Source organism: Thalassophryne amazonica, chromosome 12 (genome assembly GCF_902500255.1).
Source record: "Thalassophryne amazonica chromosome 12, fThaAma1.1, whole genome shotgun sequence".
NCBI lineage: Eukaryota > Metazoa > Chordata > Actinopteri > Batrachoidiformes > Batrachoididae > Thalassophryne > Thalassophryne amazonica.
This window is the reverse complement of record NC_047114.1, coordinates 81,237,005-81,253,849: the sequence shown is the minus strand read 5'-3', so window position 1 is coordinate 81,253,849 and position 16,845 is coordinate 81,237,005.

The window sequence follows — 16,845 nt, the reverse complement described above, 5'->3', positions numbered from 1 at the left end:
ATAAAAATAATAAAAGCTCATGTCAAGGTATACGTAACTTCAACCACACCTGCTCCTAATGATCAACTTGATGATCAGATTATTTAAAGCAACACACCCAGACTTGGCCAGCAGGTGGCAGAAAAGTATACGGTATTTTTTTCAGAAGCAAAACAAAAAGTTACTTTTAGGACTGAACTGGTGCATCAAAGTCAAGTCAAGTCAAATTTAGCAGCATGTACTGGTGGCGCGCTGCGTCTCATCCACCACACCACAGAACTGCCCCCAGGTCCTGGATGTCAACTGCTCAGGCAGACAATCAGTCCCCTCCCACCTTCTGAAACAAACCGCCTGTCTACTGCGTTCCCCTTGGACTTCACCAGCTGTTGGCGTCCTCAACACTGTGTGCTGGATTATGCACACAGAAATGCACTACGTGGCCCAAATGTCATCCATTAAATCACCAAATTTGCCTCAGTTCATCCTCATTTTTGACTATTCTGTTGCATAAAAGTTTACCAGTTGTGACAGGGTTTAACCATAATGCTACGCCGCTTTAATCTGGAGTTGTCAGAATGAAAACAATTGTCCCTTTACAACAAGAGCAATTGGAGATTCTTGACATCGCCAAGGGTTGATGAGAACTCAGAATAACAGATGTGTGATTCACATTGTGACCCGGACTTTACCTGGATCTGGATTCCACAACACAATGCAACACCTGCATACCAACCCAGAATGATCGGACTGATCAAGATGTTGCAATCTGATATTTAATTCACAAGTTGAAACAAAATAGTCTCTTCCTGGTCTTGGCTTTACATCGTGATGCCGTATCCATGAAGTAGTTTTGACGTAATCCTTAAAAGGTGTACAAAGTGAAATCCTCAACCAGAATCCGGATCCAGATGGCCTAATATCTATCTGTGGTGAAAATTTGATCAAAATCCATTAAGTAGTTTTGATGTAATCCTCAAAATCTGACAAAGTGAAGCATACAAATTGAAATCTCGATCCAGAATCCAGATCTGGATCCCTTTCAAAATTCAGTGGAGTCTTCCATGCCCTAATATCTATCTGCGGTGCAAATTTGGTGAGAATCCATGAAGTAGTTTTGATGTAATTCTTAAAAAGGCTATGTAAAGTGAAATCTTGATCCAGAATGCAGATCCAGATCCAGATCACCTCCAAAATTTAATGGAGACTTCTATGGCCTAATATTTATCTGTGGTGAAAATTTGATCAAAATCTGTTAAGTAGTTTTGATGTAATCCTCAAAATCTGACAAAGTGAAGCATACAAATTGAAATCCCGATCCAGAATCCAGATCTGGATCGCTTTCAAAATTCAGAAGAGTCTTCCATGCCCTAATATCTATCTGTGGTGCAAATTTGGTGAGAATCCATGAAGTAGTTTTGACGTAATTCTTAAAAAGGCTATGTAAAGTGAAATCTTGATCCAGAATGCAGATCCAGATCCAGATCACCTCCAAAATTTTATGGAGTCTTCTATGGCCTAATATCTATCTGTGGTGAAAATTTTGTCAAAATCCGTGCAGTAGTTTTGACATAACCCTGCTAACAGGCAGACAGACACACAAATAAATAATTGCAGATGATTTTATTACGTCCTTGGTGACGTAATAAGAAGAAACATAACACCACTTCACCACATGCAAGACACAAAACAACCACCTTGGGTCCTGGATGGCAACCAGCCAGGCAGACAACCGGCCCATCACCAGCTCTCACAAGTAACCAATGGCATCCCATAATAATAAAATAAATAAATAAATAATAATTATCCAGTGGAGAGTTCTTGCCCAAGTGAAGGTGTATACGTATCTCTGGGTCTTCTTTATGAGTTGGAGGGTAAGTTGGAGTATGAGATCGATAGATGGTTTGGGGTGACATCTGATATTTTAGAGGCTCTGTACCGGAGCATCATGGTGAAGAAAGAGCTGAGCCAGAAGGTGAGGCTCTCAATTTATACTCTTATCCTCACCTATGGTCATGAACTTTGGGTAATGATTGAAAGAAAAAGGTCGCAGATATAAGCAGCGGAAATGAGATTCCTCTGTTGGGTATCTGAGCTTTCACTCCGGGACAGGGTGAGAAACTCAACTATCCAGGAGGGACGTGGAGTAGAGCCGGTGCTTCTTTGCATCGAAAAGAAAAATCTGAGGTGGTTTGTGCATCTGGGGAGGATGCTCCTGGTCACCTTCCTAGGGAGGTTTTCCAGGCATGTCCAACTGGAAGGAGGCCTCGGGAAAGACCCAGGACATGCTGGAGGGATTAGGTTTCCCAGCTGGTTTAGGAAGACCTCAGGATACCCCGGGAAGAGTTACAGGAGTTGGCTGAAGACAGGAACGTGTGGAATAAGCTGCTTGGTCTGTTGCCACCGCCACCCAGACCCGGGTAATCCATAGAAACTGAATAAATGAATGAATGAGTAATAATAATAATAATGATGATGAAAACTCAAACATTTATAATTTCACTTTTGTTGCTTCTCCTCTTGGCAATTGTCCTTATGGCTGTACATATCAGAAGAACTGCGTGTGATCTTCTCAGTCCTCCAAAGGCCTGGTTGCAATAATATGGGACATTTGTCTGCATGGATATTACATTTTTATCCACTGTTAATTATTGATTAGAATGCATTCTCATTTTCTGTAATGTGCTTTGTAGATGGTGCAATCTCTATTCTTTTGGGTGTTTTTGTTTGTTGCTGTGGATGAGTTTGAGGGATGGCAAGCGTGGAGGAATTCCTCCCTGCTGGCTTCGGCACAGCCTGACTTGTCTGCCTGCAGAAGCAACAGATGGCCGCGGTCTTGGGTTGCTAGGAAACTGGTAATCAAATACTTAAATTCAGATTGATTTGGGAATCTGATGTTTATTAAAAGCGGGGTGAAGTCTTTTGTTATTTCTATTGCAAGATGTCTAATTTCTCCTTCTTATTTTGGTTGGTAAATATTTTATTGCCCTCAGACTTGGATCCAGTCTTGGCGTTGCTCTGTGGACAGGTGGTGGTTGTGTGTGCACAAAGCTGTGAATGATAACACACAGACACACTGGAAAAATATGAATGGCAGCAAATTAAAAAACATTCAGTCATCTGGTGCTTGTGTATTTAGGCCTAAGGTAGTGTGAACAATATTCCTTGGTTTTAGGCTCTACAGGTTGCCGCTCATTCCAAGTGCCAATACCAACCCTGGAAAAATGAGAAGGGTAGGCAGAAGAAGATGGTTTGTGGTGGCATCTGATGTTTTAATTCAAAGCAGGTGTAATCACAAATTAGATTTCCATACGGGATCGGTGATGGCTGCCACTGGTATTGTTGTCCGGCAAGATCAATGTGGATTGTGTGCTACTGTTGGACAAATATGACATCGTGGGGGAGAGCATATCCAGATGCAGCAGGAGAGGAAGGTTAGAAGTGAGGAGATGAGAGTCGGAACTTTGACTGTTGGCAGTATGACGTAAAAAGAGAGCGTTAGCTGTCTCACAGTGAAAAGTAGTCATAGAGTGTGCGTGTTTGTGTGTGTGTGTGTGTGTACACAAGAGAAAAAGTGGAAGTAAAGTTAGGCCAGGAACACGGTGGGTGGGTTCATACTGTTCTACCATAGTGTGGATTGGAGGAGAAATGAAGAGGCCCTTTTGGACCTGAGGCTCACTGGTGCTCCAGGATTCCATATCTTGAAGTAGTTGAGAGTCTACGACTCCCCCTGGACAAGATGCCAATCCAACTCATGTTAATAAGCGAAGTGCGCAATCTGCTCATGCGTGGGTCAAACGGGATCAAAAATTCCAGCTACCAAACACACACCGCTACCATTCAATTTCGTACGCGGTAGCATTAGCGGACTGTAAAAGTTAAGGCTTACAGGGATTGTTTCAAAGGCTTTAAGCCTTAAGCGACGCATACAGTAATGACAGGTGCGCACTGTGCTTTTTTTTAAATGCTTGAACAGAATTTATAGGCTTGCAAGTTGGCTGAAAACACACGATTGCAAAGCTCCGCTGAGTCCACCCTAAGACGGAAAGAAGAAGAAATGTGGTCGTAAACCTCCGTTCATTCTACACAGTTTCCCCACAGAAAAGAAAGATCCAGACGGATGTAAAAGACGGACTAAAATTGTAAGTTTCTTGCACACATTTATTTTGTCAACATCCTGAAACCGTGCTGCCGTTTTTGTGCATTGGCTTATTACTGTAATGTCGCGCCATGAATGACGTAATATTGTAATATTGACATGTTCTATAAACAAACTGCATGCATGCACATATCATTGTATGTCTGTCAACTTATCAAAACAAACGTGACACCAAAGAGGTCATATGTGAGACCCACCTTCCTTGTAGTCATTATGAAGCTGGTGGAGTAGTGATTTCTCATCCCTGCTTAGCAAATATTCTGCAATATCCACAGATTTGACTCTGGACTTTGTCTAACCATTTGTCTGTTGCCTTCAAGGGGTCAGAAATTTCTTTATCTCCAATCAACAAGAACTGGTCATTTTTGACAGCAGCTCTCTTTTCCTCTTTTGTCGGCACCAGCGGTAGTTTCTGTAACGATGCAGCACACAAAAGCGCAGCCAGCTCTTCTTTCCATTTATGTCCACTGCCATACGCAGTCCTGGTTGTAACAGGCAATCCGCAGAGCTTACAAAAACGCTTTAAATCATCAACTTTCCAGCGGTTGAAATGGTCCAAATCATAGCATTCCTCGCTGCTTTCTGCCATCTTTGAATGTGGATTGGTAGCTGAAAAATTTAGCGTACCGATAATGCACCGCACAGCCCGAGATGTGCACTTCGCTTATTCCCCTATCAAGGCAGGTACACATTTACAGCTTCACTGTAAACCCGAACAAGTTAGCAGAACTCAAAAATATTGAGGCAATCAATTGCCTCAATATTTTGAGATCATAAACTTGTTCCGAAGTTTCGATTATATGCTACTTGTACCTCTTGATTACACTTAAATTAAAGTGTTCAGTAAGTCCCTTCGACTGCTCCCTTGTTTTTCATTCAGGGCCACCACAGCAGATTGGAGGTGGATCTGCATGTTGAGCTGGCACATGTTTTACGCCGGATGCCCTTTCTAATAAAACTCCACATTACATAGAGAAATGTGGCAGGGGTGGGGTTTGAACCAGAAACCTTCTGCACCGAAACCAAGCACACTAAAAACTTGGCCACCATCTCTGCTAACGGGTTCAATAAGTCAACTCAAATATTTTCATATATAAATACTTAATTTTTTTAAGTTGTGCTAAAGTTATGCTTTGAAGTTTTGCTTACTTAATAAACAATTCGTTCAAGTCAATCAAAAATTCTGAGTTTAATTTACTCAAAAAGCAAGACCATATTACACAAACTTGAAATTTTTAAGTAAGTATAACATTTTCTTAAAACTTTGAGTTTACATGATTTAATTTTTTTTAATTAATTTGAACATTCGTGTTTAGAGCTTGATGGACTGAGACAATTGCCCAAGAAAACAGACAGGCTACATGAGTGGGAATCAAACCCATGTCTGTATGCTGCTAACGCAACTCATTAGCTCAGTGAGCGACTTGGTCTAGAGAAAATTACTAGAAACGCCTGCTTTGACCTTAGACCTCCACAAAATGGCCCCTTGCTGCACTTCAACCTGCCCATCTCCACATCTCTCCAGCCACTGGAGACCTCAACACTGCACAGAGAAACATGCCACATGGCCAAAATGTTGTAGCCGACGTCCTCTCACAATGCATTTTATAGTCATTATGTTAGTCTCCCTAAGTAGCTGCTCATTTTACACAAAGTCATGCCATTAGTACCAAAATATCCTCCAAAGAGACCTAGTACCAAAGACATCCAGTCGTCACCTTAGGGGTTTTACAACCATATAATGAGACAAGCGGCACTACAACCCCAAAGACTTGGACCTTCGTTCTGCTGCAAAGATATCTACATCGTCAAACACCTTGGTCCAGCAACCTCATGACTTCCTAAGCTCTTCCCTGGCCCCTCTTGATCTCAAAGGCTGAGGACCCAGAAGCATGAATGTCATTGCCAACATAAGTGAACATCTCTACAAGTTCAAGACTTTAATGGTATACAAATACACATCTGATGACCGAGTCCAGGAAGTCATTAACATCCTGGATCTTAGCCTTGAGCCAGGGCAATCACAAACTCAGACACTCTGATCCCTCACTCAGCTTCTCAAGTGCTGTAATCAGATTATCCAATCATTTTTTTTCTCATCAGCAAAAGCACCTAAGTCACTGGTTTCTACAACCCTACCCAAACAGTCAGTCCATGAAAGCACTGAAGAGTGTAGTGTTTTACGTTTGAGCCAGGCTAACTGCCCCCTTCATTGTATTTCATTAACAGGTCAGCAAATTTGATCTGTTAAAGGCATAAACTTTCCAACATCAATAATCAATCTTGAAACACATGTTCATTGTCACTTCAGTGGGTGCACATTTCTAGTAGTAGGTTAGACTCCCCTTTTACCTTCAGACTTATTTCACAACTGCCTTAATTCTTCATGGCAGAGATTCAACAAAGTGGTGAAAACTTTCCTTGGAGATTTGCATGATAGCAGCATGTAGCTGCAGGACCATCACACCAACCAGCATTAATTACTGATACAAGGCCTGATGGATCCATGTTTTCATCTTGTTCATGTCAATTCTGATCTTACCATTTAGACTGTCACTACCTTTCTATCAGCTAGAAGCAACTGGACAATTCACAAAATGCTTGGGACTCCAGCGAGGGCAGTCCCATCCTGTCCCCACCACCCCAGCCTCCACACTTGCCACTCCTGCCACTCTTTCCCTGTCTGAGAGGCCGTACGGCACCTGCAGCTGCAGCAGCTCCCACCCCCCAAGCTCAGCTGCGCTGTATTTCTGCTGCGGCCTACACTCACTTTGCCTCAATTCGGATGACGGACGGTTTGAAATTTAGCGCACATAAACTATCAAATGTATATGTGCAGTTGTTTTAATTCTGATGTGTGCCGTTATTACATTCATCTAGTAATAATTGTTGATTAATTGTATTTTTGAGGTAATTGGGTGTGAAGATAATTTTGTCGCACTTGTGTAATGACAATAAATCATCATTCATTCATTCATTCTTCTCTGACATCTCGCATCAACAAGACTTTTTTGCCCAGAGACCTGCCTCTGAAAGGATGTGTCTTCTTTTCTGGAGAATTCCCTGTAGACACTGGATGAGGATGTGTGTGGAAATCCCAGTGGGTGCTCAGGCCAGGCCATCTGGTAATAACAACAACATATAGTCACTTATAACAACAACATAATAACCTTTCTTTCCCATTCTGATGCTTGATTTGAACTTCAGCAGGTCCTCTTGACCATGTCTTGATGCCTAAATGGATTGTGTTTCTGCCACATGACTGGCTGATATATGTGCTTTAGTGAGTGAAAATGTTTTGGTGATGGCCTGTAAGGTAGTTGATTGAGCACCAGGAGAAAAAGTTTCCCAATTTCTCAACAGCAGAGTGCAAAAATATCTCCAAGCCATGGAAAATGTGCTCATTTGTGTGTAGAAATGAATCTATTAACAATAAATTGTATTAAGTTATTACATTATGTATATAAATACATTTGAACTCTTTGCAGGATGTTTCCTTCCTCTTGATGAATGCATGCTGAGATGGGCTGTAATAAGCTGCATTCATTCATTCTTCTATTTTTAAGCATTTTTTTTTCTTATACTGCAGAAATTTTAGAACTCAGCTCAGCAGTCCTGTTTGCAGAGGTGCCATGACACGAACACAAACAAAAAAGCATGAGAGGACACGTACTGACAAGCACATCTGTCTGCAGATGGTGCAGTTTGGTGCTTGAACTCTCAGCAAATGGTATATTTGTTGATTTTTCCAGGATTTAAGAGTAGAAATCTGTAACTTTCAAATGAGTGGTGATATATAATGTTTCAGTAGGCCACTGAAGTTTTTTTTAGGGGAAGATGTATTGTCAAAAAAAAATAAAATTGTACAAAAATTACATTTTTTATCCAAAAATCCCTTTGGCAGGAAAATTACGGCCCATTTTAGGGTAGGGGTTAAAGGGGCCAAAACAGTGCCATAGTCAAAATGTGGATTTTCACCTTTGAATATCTTTGTGTGCCCTCAGTAAGCCTCATTGATCTTATGATATATGAATGAATGGATGGAGTTCTCCCATTTAGCATTATATTTTTCAAGGCTAACTGAGGGCACCGCCTATAGGTGGCCGTTCAAGTCACAACTTTTGGCATTTTGGGCTACATTTGGGACCCTCCCAGGGTCTGCGACCTGAATAAGCCTTGGTCATTTATGCATATTTGGATACACTGGGACAACTTCTTTCCAAATTTGCATAAATGGCGGTGGCTTAGTTAGGGCAATATTTGCATAGGTGGCGCTCTTTATGTTAAGAACGCGATATTTGCCGATTTTCATTTGGCCATATCTCGGTGCACCCCCTATGGATTTCAGTGAAACTTGTTTTATTATGTTCCTCTGTATCTCTGCTATTCAGGATTAACCCACAAGGAGGGTTAATGAGGCAAATAGCCTTTCTTCAGGACGCAGGCCCTGGGAGGGTCCCAAATGTAGCCCAAAATGCCAAAAGTTGTGACATACATTCATATATCATAAGATCAATGAGGCTTACTGAGGGCGCACAAAGATATTCAAAGGTCAAAATCTACATTTTGACTGTCACTGTTTTGGCCCCTTTAACCCCTACCCTAAAAAGGGCCATAATTTTCTGCCCGAAGGGATCTTTGGATAAGAAATGTAATTTTTGTTTGTTTGGACAATATATCTTCCCCTAAAAAAGCTTCAGTGGCCTACTGAAACATGATATATCACCACCTTCTATAAGCCATTCCACAGTTACAGACTATGGCTCTTAAGGATGCTGTGCTGCTGCTGTGCCGTAGCTCCCCCCAGTCAGTGGGACAGATCTGAGCTGATATAACAGTTCCTTGGTGAATCCATAAATAGTCCTGAAAAGAACACAGACAAACTTAGAGGGAAAACATAGCTGTGCATAGCTGGTTTTGGGACTCATTGTTTGATGTTCTCTTTCATCTAAAAATAAGCCTGCGACAGTATTCCTCATGTCTCTGTTCTCTTTTTTATTTCAAGTGTTGCAGAAACAGGAACCTTTTGAGGGAGGGATGGGAGGTAGAATATGCAGATTCATTTGTAGTTTCATATACAAAATGTGGCTGCATATTATTTCCTCTAAATAAAAGCTAGTGTTTCATATTAGCCATAAAAGGAACATTTATTCATTCATTTTCTAAACCTGCTTAGTCCAATCGAGGGTCACAGCGAGGCTGGAGCCTATCGCAGCTGTCACAGGGCGAGAAGCAGGGTACAGGCAGACAAACTCACCCACACACACACACACACACACACACACACACACCTACGATCAAGTTAAAGTTCCCATTTCACATAACCTGCATGTCTTTGGAAGTGGGAGGAAGCCGGAGCACCTGAAAAGATCCGGCATGAACACAGGGAAGATATACAAACTCCACACAGAAAGGTCCGGGCAGGGAGTTGACCCCAGGACCTTCTTGCTGTGAGGCAACAGTGCTAACCACTAATCCACTGTGCCACCATAACAGCAAATCCTAATGTTATTCAATGATAGGTTATGATGATGTGCCTGCACCCTTTAAACAAATCTGGATCTCCCAGGGTGGTGCAGGCCTGCTGAAACTGGTGAAGATTATAAAAGGCAGTTCAAACAAGAAAATACAAACTCTACAACACAGATCAGGACAGAGTCATAAATACAAAAAGTGCATGATTGTTTTAGCCACACATAGGAAAAGTAAAAGGAGATATATTTCATGTTCAGAAAAAGCAGAGTGTGCTCTGTGTGCCAAATTCTTTTTGAGTTTTGGAAGCGAAAGGAGGTCTGCTTCCTGGCAGCACAGAAGCCGGACGATATGGGAGGATGTACACCAGCTGCCAAGAAGCGGCACGCCCACTTTGTTTCATAGGAAAATTAGAGCACACTTTGAGAACACACATACTTCTGCCAAGGCCCAACAGGCCTCTGCTTATCTGTCTGTAAGTGGACATGAAGGCTTATGGGGATGCTGTGTCACCAAATCGCTCATAATAATGGGAATAACATCACTGAGAAACATTGCCGATATTGATATTACTATTGTTGTGCTTTGATTTATTAGTTATTTTGCTATTGTTGCTCAGCGGGGTGACCTATAATGACAAACACTTGAGGGAGTTTTTCTTTACTACATTTGCTGCTCAGGAGGTGGGTAAGGGTAGACCTTACTAGTGTGTAGTGCTTTGGAGCAACTTATATTGTGATTTGGCTCTGTATAAATAAATTGAATTGTTAATGGCAAATGACCATTAATCTTCATCTACCTGTTAATCAATGTTTCTGTCAGGTGTCTTGCAGGAATCAAACCTAGATGCTGTACACATTGAAAGCACAGGAGATTGACAGTACCAGATATATAGCTCATGGATGGATACTAGAAGCTGAACGTACAAATTGATCAGAGAGATGTAAGTGCAGCATGGGAGTGAATTGCACTCAGGTAGATGAGCTAAACTGGATCAAACAGGGCAGGCAGGACCATGATCTTATATAATAACTGGAATGGACTGGCAGGCAAGTTGCCAAACAGCAAGGATAACCACAAACCACAATGGCAGACTGACAAGGAAAGCACTGGAGACTGGTGATGACAAAACACAAGGTGTGTGATTACTGGGTGCATACAGTTGTGTAAACAGAAACAAGACGGAGTAAGTGACACACTTACAAAGATGAACTGAGAGAAACACAGAGCACGTGAGTGCGATCAGAGCGGCACTACTGTGAGAGCAGGTTAAAACTACAGGGGAGAAGTGATCCAAAACACACGGTACATCAAATCCCACAAGAATGGCATAAACAGACAGATAATCAGTGAAACCCAGCAGTTTCATTACTGTGGGCTGACCTCGCCTCATCACCTCATCTTTTTGAACTATCCAGTTGACAATAAAAAGAGACAAACCAAGCAGAAACCAAATAACAGCACATTAAATCTGATCTACCTGAACAATGAGCCAAAAAAGCACAACAGGTTTTACAATAATATAGCTATTGTTACTCATTGCCAGTAGCATTTTGAAGATATTTATTAAAGATGCATGACAGACTAGGAAAAGAGTGTAGCACTCTTATCTGAAATAATAATAAAAAAAAGCACGACTAAATGTCTTGCCATTATTCCCAAAAATAAATGGCTTCCAATTTCTCTCTGCAACAAAGCAGATTTCAAATAAATGGGAAATAATGAAATTGTTATTTTTATTATCTGGCACACATAGCACACAATCATCAGCATAATAGTCATACATGGATGTATAGAGACAAATATTCAGAGGACTGGGAGAAAAATCTTGCGAAAGATCATATTTTCACAATAACACTTTTTAAATTTAGCACAGCCCTGCTGCACTGAGCTCACAGCATTATATCAGATACTAGAAGTGAAGCACAGTAAGTTCTGATTTATAATTACCCGGGCGGTTGCTTGAGAACAGCAGGAGGTGTGAGCAGTTTCTTCCATGGAGAACTAGAGTTGTGTCAGGAAGGGCATCCCCTGTACAACTTGTGCCAAATCCCAGCGTGGACCACTATATCCACTGGGGGAGGCTGAATGCAAAATGAACAAGAGCAAACAGAGATTTCTGCTGTCCACCAATATGAATCTGGATCACCTCCAAAATTCAGTGGAGTCTTCCATGGCCTATGTATCTGTGTTAAAAATTTTGTCAAAATCTGTGAAGTAGTTTTGATGTAAACCTTCAAAATGTATATAAAGTGAAACTTGATCCAGAATCCGGATTCAGATCCAGATCACCTCCATAATTTAATGGAGTCTTCCATGGCCTAATATATATATCCGAGGTGAAACTTTGGTGAGGATCTGGGAAATACTTTTGACATAATCCTTCACAGACTTTATAAGGTGAAACCTGATCCAGAATCCAGATCCAGATCACCTCCAAAATTTAATGGAGTCTTCCATGGCCTAATATATAATCTGTGTTGAAAATTTCATCAAAATCCATGATGCAGTTTTGACATAATCCTGCTAATAGTAATCCTTCAAAATCTATATAAAGTGAAACTTGATCCAGAATTTGGATCCGGGTCAACAACAAAATTTAATGGGTTCTTCTAAGGTCTAATATCTATCTGTGGTGAAAATTTCATCAAAATCCTTGCAGTAGTTTTGACGTGATCCCGTCCTTGGTGGACGTAATAAATAACATGAATAAGACTTTAAACAAGTTTAATTTTAGTCATTTAGCGATGATCAGGTTACTATTCTGGCTTTACCCTGCTGGTCTCCTACAGCCTCCCATTTCTCTACAATAGGACAAGTGGATATAAATATTTGATTAATGGGTGGGTGAGATCATTTGAGAAAAAAAGAAAAAAAAACCAAGCCCAGAATCTCAAAAGCTGCTGCAGATCAGAGTCCAGCTGATTGTTTCAACCAACTACAAGTGGCTCAAATTGTACGATGGTTTGTTTTATTTACAGTGAAAAATCTTTTTGCACAAAGTTTCAGAAAAGTTTCATCACCTTATTGGTTTCTCCCAATACAGAACTGTCATGGTTTCTTAGATTGTTTGCTTGTTTCTTTTAGTTTTATGTCAGTGACGAGACAGTTGTCACACAATAATAATAATTTATAATTTCTTAATTTATATAGCGCCAAATCACGAGTAATCGCCTCAAGGCGCTTCACAAACATTTAAAAGCAGAATAAAATGAAATAAGATTAAAACACAATAAAAAATTTTAACCGTAAAAGGTAAAAGAAGTAAAATAAATAAAACGAATAAAAAAAGACACACAAGACAACAAGACTGTTCATTGGCTGGAATTTGTCTCATGCATTGAACATGAAATTTCTGCTCATAACTGCTAGTAATTTCATAACATTACCATTACAACACCAAATCAACTTGCAAATATTTTCTTTGATTGATTCAGACGGTAGTAAAATCAGTGGTGGGCACAGCTAACCAAAAAGTTAGCTTTGATAACCATTAATCCATTAACTGAAAAGTTATCTTATATGACGCTAAACCGATAAACAGTTAAAAAAATTTCTCTTTGTTACAGATAACCGATAACTTTTAGTATTGATTCGGACACAGCAACATCAGATTACACTGTCGCAGGGGCTGCTGGGTAAATTCAAGGATCACAAACACAAAAACAAAGCAGGAAAAATGAATGAATAAAAAATAAAACCCCAAACACTGTCATCATCTTTCAAAAGCAGTAAAACACAGTATTAGAAGTCTCAGTTTATCTCGGTATTAGATACACCGTCATTTACAAACTAAAAGCTGCTGCTTTTTTCCACACGGTTTGAACCCTGCAGCTTAAACAACCGAAATACGTCCATTAATGCATTGATTGGCAGAGTAAAAGACACGTAGTAAATATAAATTCTTACCTGTTAGTTTCAGTGGGATTCATTAAATTCTGAAGAAAATATTCCACATAAAGTGTCCTGATTATCCAAAATGGTGTGTAAATGGTGAAGAAAAGTCCCTCACAGCTGCGCCGTGAGATCTCTTCTCTCCCACAGAGTCTTGATGATTAAATTATCTCATGCTGCAAATAAATAAAATAAAATAAGGCAAAAATTAGTCCATTTTGTTTGTGTTGAGCGGACGGCAACAGTGTAACATCCAAAGTGAACCTGAAGTACACTACCTACAATGCTCCCTGCGTCAACCAGCCAATCACATCTTGCACTTAATGATGACGTCATCAGCAAGCGACAGCCAGTCTGCCATAAACCACTGATCTACACGACAGGGATTGAAATTTTGATTTTAGGGTTTACAAACGTTTTTGACTGTTAAACTTTGCACACTTTAACAGCAAAAAAAAAAAAAGTTAGCGGACTGAAAGTTGTCAGAACTAAATTTATTGGAAGATAACTGGTCCGATGATGGTTTTAAAACTTATCTGAAAAGCTAATTCGCTAAGGAAAACATTAGCTTCGATAATTAGCGGTTATTGGATTAGCTGAACTGTGCCCACCACTGAGTAAAATAGGAATTTCTAACATGCTAAAGTGAGTCACAACTCCATCTATAAACCAGTCAGATACAAGCATTCAGTACTGGTGGCCCCTTGTGCTTCCCAGAATGCACTGCAGCCCCAGAAGTGTTCCGGCATCTCACATGTAAACAGTATCTAGCGAGGATGTGGATGGTATTGATCCAGCGACTTCATTGGCGATTATGATGATGACACCTTCTTCCAAGTTGAGAGGGTTATCTAGAGGAGTTGTAGCACCTGTGATGGACTTCTGCTGTGCCCCATTGTTGTCTTGTTGTCCATACTGCACCAGGTTTGTTTATAGTGTGCCCTGTACTGGAACTCTGCGAAACAGCGACTAGGGAGCTGCAGCACATGTGGACAAGGATGGCAACTTAAACACATTCTAATTTTCATTCCCAAATCATCACATTTCAATGCAAATCTTTTTTTTTTTTTTTTGCCTGAAAGTCAATACTGGATGAGCTAGGTAGAGCCTTCATGCCATTTTCCTAAGTGCAGGGAACACAAATCCTAACCATGACCATAAAGCTGCACAGCCTTTCAGATTTCACAAAACTGACATAATTTAGTTTTTACTGAAACCCATGCATTATAATGTAGGTTTATTTTTGTAACATGTTGCAAAATTACAGCTGTCTCACAATGCATTAAATTCATACATACATCTTGAACTGCTTATGTGGGGCTGGGTCGAGTGGGCAACAGCTCCAGCAGGGCACCCCAATCTTCCCTTTCCCGTGCCACATTAACCACCTCCAACTGGGGGGATCCCAAGGTGTTCCCAGGCAAGTGTGGAGATATAATCTCTCCACCTAGTCCTAGGTCTTTCCCGGGGTCTCTTCCCAGCTGGATGTGCCTGGAACACCTCCCTAGGGAGGCGCCCAGGGGGCATCCTTCCCAGATGTCCGAACCACCTCAGCTGGCTCCTTTCAACACAAAGGAGCAGTGGTTCTATGCTGAGCTCCTCACGGATCACTGAGCTTCTCACCCTATCTCTAAGGAAGACACCAACCACCCTCCTGGGAAAGCCCATTTCAGCCTCTTGTACCCGTGATGGAGTTCTTTCGGTCATGGCCATAGGTGAGTGCAGGAACTAAGACTGATTCTTATCTTGAGAGCTTCACCTTTTGGCTCAGCTCCCTTTTCGTCACAACGGTATGGTGAAGTGAATACAATACCGACCCTGCTGCGTCGATTCTCTGGCCAATCTCACGCTCCACTGTCCCCTTACTTGTGAACAAGACTCCGAGGTACTTGAAGTCCTTCATTTGGGGCAAGACCACGTTCCCTACCCGGAGTAGGCAATCCATCAGTTTCGTGCTGAGAACCATGGCCTCAGATTTAGAGGTGCTGATCCTTATCCCAGCTGCTTTACACTCGGCTACAAACCGACACAGTGAGTGTTGGAGGTCACCGGCCTTTGAAGCTAACAGGACCACGTCATCTGCAAAAAGCAGTGATGAGACCCTGAGCCCACCAAACTGAAGACCTTCCTCCCCCCGACTCTGCCTCAATATCCTGTCCATGAATATCACAAACAGGATTGTTGACAAGGCACAGCCCTGGTGGAGGCCAAGCCCCGACTTATTGCAGAGGACCCAAACACATCTCTTGCTTTGTGAGTACAGAGATTGGATGGCTCTAAGAAGGGACCCCCTTACTCAATACTTTCACCGTATCTCCCGGGGTACCGGATCATACGCCTTCTCCAAGTTCACAACACACATGTAGACTGGACAGGCATACTCCCAGGCAGCCTCCAGGATCCTTGTGAGAGTGAAGAGCTGGTCGGTTGTTCCACGACCAGGACAGAGCCTGCATAGTTCCTCTTCAGTCAGATGTTTGACTATCGACCAAACCCTTCTTTCCAGCACCCCGGACTAGACTTTACCAGGGAAGCTGAGTAGTGGGATGCCCCTGAAATTGGCACACACTCTCTGGTCCCCCTTTTTTAGGTATGGAGACCACCACCCCAGTTTGCCACTCCTGTGGCATTAAATTTATCATTATTTATATTGCACCAATTCAGGCACTTTACATATGGAGCAAGTGTAGAAATGTTTGGTGCACTTGCACAATTGCAATGTGAAAACAAACTAAATTAAGGGTGTGAACATACACTAAAAAGCTTTCATAGTTACAACAAGCTACATTTGATGAGAATATAGACAGTAATATGGTCACCAGAGTGCTGTGTTGCTCTGAGAAGCATGTATTTCTTTATGTGTTATGTGATTTTTAGACTGCAAAATAGTGTCTTTTAAGTTGCAAAATCTAAACCTTTTTGAGCTTTTAATATTTCAGTTTTTAAAACATTCTGGACTCTAAATTGGACCATGGGGATGTACTACTAGCCTGCTTGTTGCTCTCCCCCTCAACCTGCCTGCTAGCTGCTCTCCACCTGGGCCTGGCCGCTAGCTGCTCTCCATCTAGGCCTGCCTGCTCTGGCACTAGCTGCTCTCTACCTGGGCCTGCCTGACCTGCAGCTAGCTGCTCTACACCTGGACTTGCCAGCTAGCTGTTCTCCACCTGGGCCTGCTCGCTCTGCTGCTAGCTGTTCTCCACCTGCGCCTGCTCACTCTGCTGCTAGCTGCTCTACACCTGGGCCTGCTCGCTCTGCTGCTAGCTGTTCTCCACCTGGGCCTGCTCGCTCTGCTGCTAGCTGTTCTCCACCTGGGCCTGCTCGCTCTGCTGCTAGCTGCTCTCCAC